Here is a 6,556-nt window from a genome sequence, read left to right as displayed (position 1 = left end):
GAGAGTTGAGGGGATGGTGCAGTAATGGCCATCTGCTTGTCTGCAAGTGTTCAGGTCAGCAAAAGACAGGAACAAAGGGTTAAATCTTTAATATGAATGAGAACAAATTGTGGTTCCTGTTGTTAGTAACTGTTTTCTGCCAGCCAAGTCAGCACGCTCTATCTTCTTGGGATCTTTTGGGAAGAGCTCAATATCCTATACCTGCTCTTTATTAACATGCTTCCTCCAGCTGGTTCTTGCTGACAGTGAAGGCCATGTTGCGTCCATCTGCATAAACAAAACCTTTCGTAATTTGCTAAGGTAAATGTTGTGGGACAGGGTGATTTAAAACTGTAGCTGATAATTCTGCCTCCCCAGACTGCTGTGCCCTTGGGAAGGAGAGGAGTACATGTGCAGCTGACGGATCTCTGGTAACAGCCGAGAAGCGTGCCTGTTTTGCAAGTTTTTTTGGGCTGCCTGTGCTAAAGGAAACAATCCATCTTTGGGAGTTCAGCTCTGTGTTCCTGTGTTTAACTTGCTGAAAGCAGCAACTTCTGCAGCTCCTGGTAGTACATGGCTTTTTCTGAGGGAAGAAGCATCATTCCCTGCTTCCTCTCCCAAAGTGCTGAATTGAGTCACTGTGCCCTATTAATCCACGGTGCGTTTTGTGTTAGAAGTGGGGATGCATCGGAGCCGTGGGAAGTGATTCTGCCTGGAGGGACTGGCTTGGCCATGCATGTGTGTACGTGTACCTAAAGGCCACTTCCTTGTCCACTGATTTCCAAACCAAAGCAATTGCTGCGTCCTCTGGCTGTGCTCCTTACCTAGTCTAGTTCTTGCCATCCCTTCAGACTGCTTCTGTGATACTAGGCACCAAACGGAGCTCAGAGGGTTGTGGTTAGTGGTGCAGAGTCTAGTTGGAAGTTTGTAACAAGTGGCGTTCCCCAGGGGTCACTACTGGGTCCAGTCCTGTTCAATATATTCATCGATGACCTGGATGAGGGGACAGAGTGTTCCATCAGCAAGTTTGCTGATGACACAAAACTGGGAGGGGCGGCTGACGGACCGGAAGGCTGTGCTGCCATTCAGTGTGACCTGGACAGGCTGGAGAGTTAGGCAGAGAGAAACCTTATGAAATTCAAGAAAAGCAAGTGTAGGGTACTGCACCTGGGGAGGAATAACCCCATGCATCAGTACAGGTTGGGGGCTGACCTGCTGGAAAGCAGCTTTGTGGAAAGGGACCTGGGAGTCCTGGTGGACAACAGGATGACCATGAGGCAGCAATGTGCCCTGGTGGCCAAGAAAACCAATGGCATCCTGGGGTGCATCAAGAAGAGTGTGGCCAGCAGGGCGAGGGAGGTCATCCTCCCCCTCTACTCTGCCCTGGTGAGGCCACATCTGGAGTACTGTGTCCAGTTCTGGGCTCCCCTGTCCCAGAAGGACAGGGAACTACTAGAGAGGGTCCAGCAAAGGGCTACGAAGAGGATGAGGGGACTGGAACATCTTATGAGGAGAGGCTGAGATATTTGGGTCTTTTTTAGTTTGGGGAAGAGAAGACTGAGGGGGGACCTTATCAATGCTTATAAATACTTAAAGGGAGGGTGCCAGGATGATGGGAACAGTCTTTTTTTCAGTGGTGCCCAGTGATAGTACAAGAGGGCACAAACTTGAACTTAGGAAGTTCCAACTAAACATCACGAGAGCCTTCCCTGCTATGAGGGTGGCAGAGCAGTGGCACAGGCTGCCCAGAGAGGGGGGGGAGTCTCCCCCTCTGGAGCCATTCCAAACCCGCCTGGACGCCCTCCTGTGCCACTGCTGGAGGTGCCCCTGCTCTGGCAGGGGGTGGCACTGGGGGAGCTCCAGAGGGCCCTCCCAACCCCCACCATTCTGTGATTAAAACCCACCTTCCTGATGCTGGAGCAGAGAGCTTTTCCAAAGCAAAGTGAGACCTCTTGAAGAAAGAGAGGGCCTCACAACTAAGTTTACACTAAAATAAGTTATCTTGGTCCTAATCTTTATGTGAGCTGGTAGCGGGTGGATTTTGAACCACACTATGTGATGGGTTTGCACATAGACCGAATCGTATTTTCCTGTCTAAGCAGTTGCTACTATTTTTATCAATCATACAGTACCAGCCTTCATGCATACTAAGTGTTGGCCCCGTTCCAGCTATATTCCTAAGCAATCCTGTAACACTCCTCCCAGTTTTATTTGAATGCGGCATTTCCCGGGCCTCGCTCTGCAGTCTCCTGCCTGCTCTCGTGCGCTGGGGAAGAGCTGCTGCCCTTCGCTTTGGGGCTGGCTCCTTTTTGGCAGGAGGTGAAGCAAGCGTGCAAGCTTCCTTGCTCTGCTGGCAGTGGTGATGTGAGCTTTAATTAGCTAATTTTTAGAATTGCAGTTGTGGATTTGGGTCGATGGTATTAATGGGGAAGACATTACTTTTTGTTAAAGGATAAATCTAGAAGGTAGGCTGGAGCTTTCTGATTGCTTTTCTGGGAACTGCATCGCTAACCTTAGAAAAAAACCCACTGAAACACCTGAACTTTTCTCATGCTGTGTGTGAGGAATCTCAGTATTTGCTCATGTGTTTCAATCCAGTTTCTCCCAAATTACTCAAGTGTACCACACAGGTATGCCTACCACAAAGGCATTATTTTTCACTGGTAATAGAATAATTTTAAGCATATCCAGAAACTCTTGGTCCCAAGAGCCCCCTGACACTTTCTCCTTTCAAAGCTGTGATGGTTCAGCTGATGCCACCATTAATTTTGTTACAAATCCCCAGTGGGAGTACAGTGACGATAAGGACTGGGAAGCATGCAAGTCCTCCGAGAAAGGTTTACCTGTCTCATAAATTCCTGGGTATGATGGAGGGAGAGAAAAGAATGGTAAGAACGCCTAGAGTGAAGTAGATCATTGGATAGCACTGGGATGAGCAGAATGGTGCCAGACTCCTGCCGTTGGGGGTTGATTTAGAGATGTGAGGCCTTAGCATCCTTATGAAAACGGTTATTGGGGCTGTGTGTTCTGCTTATCCACGTGAGAGGGCTGCCCAGGTGGCATACACATTGCGTCCCTGGGTCTTGGATCCTTGGACCACACATTCGTGTTCTGCGCAACTCAGCTGATCTCTTGATCGTTTTCCCAGATCAGTAATTTAACTTCCATGTGAGTGTTTATAGCTTGTGGAGAGATACCAGAAAAATTTTTCAATGACCAGGAATAAAATAATCTTCCTTCATTGTTTTGCATGAACATTAGGAAAATGTTCGGGTGATGTTTCTACCTCAGAAAGGGCTGCATTTTGGTGGTATGGCAGAAAAGAGCTTACTGTGAAGACCATTAGTGCTTTTGAGGATAAAAGGCGTTATGGAAACTCAGAACAGTGATGTCTGTATTCTGGGGAGCTGCTACCAGATGAAATCATACTTCTGTGTACTCAGACAAGCAACCTGGAAGGTGCTAATTCCTTCTTAGATCTGTTGTCTTTGTGATCTTGAGTCCTGGCTCACATCTGAGGGACTAATTTGGCTGAATCAATGTAGTGCAGCTGGGAGAGAGCCACAAATCCATCTCCAGTGATGTTATTCTGTGTTTCTTCACTTTGACCCTGTAAATCAGTGGTCCTCGCTGAGCTGTAGGTCGCTGGTGGTCTCTGTCAGTGGGCTGCAGTTCTTGCACAGTATGAAGTTAAAAATAAATAGACTCAGGACACAGTACTCTGTGCTTTTGAAGGATCACTGTAGTCAGTTAGACATGATACTGGTGCCCGCTGCCCGGCCATGCTTTTTGAGCGCGCTGAGTATTTTATTGTCCTGTTGCGTGGCTTGTCAGAGCAGAGCGTTGCATCCTTCCGAGTGCTGCAGGGCTGCCGCTGCCTGCCAGACCTAAATGGTGAATATCTGTGTGTATTCCTTGGGCAAGGGAGGAGCAGCACGAGCCCCATGTGGTTACCCTGCATCACTCTCCCCACATCTCTAGTAATGAGGCTCCCTTTGGGAAAGGCTGGTGTATTCAGTCCATTCTGTCTCTGACCTCTTTCAGCAGCAAAATCAAGCAAAGATGCTGTTTGTAAATAGGTTTATTGCAGTCCGCTGGTGCTGAAAATATTGACACCTAGAAACTCTCCCAGATGCTAATCGAGGACCCAGCTCAAATAAGTGACCTGCATGCAAATCCCGCAGCCCTTCGTCAAGTGATTTTTCAGACCTCGGCCCTTCCATTCCTGTTCGAATCCCAGTGCGACGGCAGCGTGTTTAGTTATTCTGGTCAAACCTCCCTGCCGCTCCTGGCTGTTTTGTCCTTGCTGTGCTGAAACAAACCTGCTCCAGGGCTCCAGCCCCATTACGGGGACAAAAGGACACCAGACATGCTGTGAAATGTGTCTCGTTTTTGAAGTGTAATGCAGAATGGGTGGCTTAGAAATTCCTGAAGTATCTTTTTCTGTTCAAAAGGCATCTTTCTGGATTTTATTTTATTTTTTTTTAGCTTCTCTAAGATGCAGCTTGTGACACTGACTTTGGGGTGAGGGTACACGCTGATGCTGAGAGGATTAATACTGAATGTGAGAATCGGTGGATGGCAACAAACAGCCAATTCTCAGGGAAATTATTTTCTGAATCAGAATATTTAACACATTGAGACTTGTAGGCTTTTTCCTGGTTTTAAAGGGGCACTGTGAATGCATACTAGAAAGCGTCTGTGTTACTACCAACACCTTAATTTATGATTAACTTGGAATATTTTTACATCTCATTTATTCCTTCCATGGGGGTGTTCTGAGCTGCTGAAATTACTTGGTCAGCTTTTCTTTCTCTGTTTTGTTTGTTAGGTTAGTGCCATGAATGGGTTTTGGATGGAGGCTCAGATCTTCAGAAAATAAAGAGAGGATTCAGTCTTCAGGGGTTTTAAGCCCTTTGGTTCTCTGGTGCAAAACAGATGTCTTAAGATTCTTCTGATAGAGTCTAAGTCTAGAGCTTACAGCTTCCCTTATAAAGTTGTCAATGGTCCATTAAGTATCTCTTGCTGAATATTTTTTTATCCAGGTGTGTTGTCTTTGGAGAAGTCTTTAGCTATGGAGGTATTGACATGGTACACAGCACCAGCAGTACTTGGTTTTGAGTGCCATAAAGCAAAGGGAGATAAGTGAAGCATAGGGAGAGGACCAACTGCATAACTCTCTGCTCAGTCTATATTTTGATCTCGTGGCGCTGAAAGCAGACCCTGTATCACATGAGAGAAGGCACAGCACAGCTATGTGGGGTCGGAGCTCTGCCCTGCCTGATCCCGATGTGCACCTTGTGTCGACTGTAACTTCAGTGGAGTGTTAATCCCTGCTGCTGCGGTGTTAAGAGTGCCGAGGGGTCTGGGGCACATGGGGATATCAGGGAAGCCTGAAACAGCTCCAGGATGCCGAGGTGGCGTGATGGAGAACATGGACAGAGAGGAAGGGGAAGAGAGCGGTGAGGAATGGAAAGCAAAGGAAAGGAGCATAATTACGTAGATCTGAAGGTGAAGGTCAAAGGCTCCATGTGACTGGTGTGCAGTGGCTGGTTGGGTTTTTTTTAAATGTTTGTACGTGTTGCTGTAAACAGCCCTAGGCTCATCTAAAAGTGCTGGGAGGCAAAGGCTGTAAATTAAAGAGGTTATTCTCCGTATAGAGCGAGAGAGTATCTTGGAGTGTCTTTGGCTTACGGCATTTTGCATCCTTGTTCCTCCATTGCTTCTCCATTCATTTAAGTTCCTCGTATCGGGTCTGACAGAGAGCATCGCTTACTAATGGAGCAGGGACAGCGCTGAGAGCGTGCGAGCCTGGAGGTGCTGGGTAAGCAGTATCGCTGCCCTGGCAGCAAGGCAGATGATGGAATACCTGCCTTCCCGCCTCCCGCTGCTGCGTGATCGCCCCGGCCCTCACCCTGCCCCGCTCCATGCTGCGGGCAGCGGGTTTGTGGGGCACCTCCACCTCTCCCTCCTCTGCTGGTGGCCCCTCAGCTTTGTCCTCAGCGGCAGGTGGGCCTGAGGCAGCCGAGGAAATGGCTAAAGTGAAATACAGCAAGTGTTGAAAGTGAGAGCCAGGCGCAGGGGGCTGGAGTCCACTTTGGCTTCTCTGCCCCGGCGCTGGGGTGAGGACAGGGGGTGGTCCTGAGGGTCCACGCTGAGGGGAGGAGGGAGGCCGACTGCAGGAGCCATGGTGGGGTTGTGGGTGAGCGGGGCCGGAGGAGGCCTCGGCCCAGCCGGGGACCGGAGGAGATGGCGGCGGGGCCCCGGGCCCGCCGCGCTCCTGAGGAGATGGCGGCGGAGGGACCCCGCCTCGCGCTCCCGCGGGGTTAAACGGGGTGAGGCACTCTTTGGCCGCCGGCGGAAGCAGCCGAGCGCTGGGGCCTGCGCGATGCGGCCTATAAAATGCGTGGGGTGGCGCGGAGGTCCGGGCAGTCGGAGCTGGGTCTAGTGGGGTGTGGATCGCTGGCGCAGCGCAGGCGGAGGGGTGGGAGCTCCAGGAGGCGGTGGCGGCCTGAGAGACCCCCCTCTGCACCCTTAGTCCTTCTTGCCCTCCCGCGGGGGGTGCGGCGGAGACAGC

Source organism: Charadrius vociferus, unplaced genomic scaffold (genome assembly GCF_000708025.1).
Source record: "Charadrius vociferus isolate BGI_N301 unplaced genomic scaffold, ASM70802v2 scaffold793, whole genome shotgun sequence".
Taxonomy (NCBI): Eukaryota; Metazoa; Chordata; class Aves; order Charadriiformes; family Charadriidae; genus Charadrius; species Charadrius vociferus.
The sequence above is the reverse complement of the archived record's forward strand: the minus strand, read 5'-3'. Positions refer to the sequence as shown.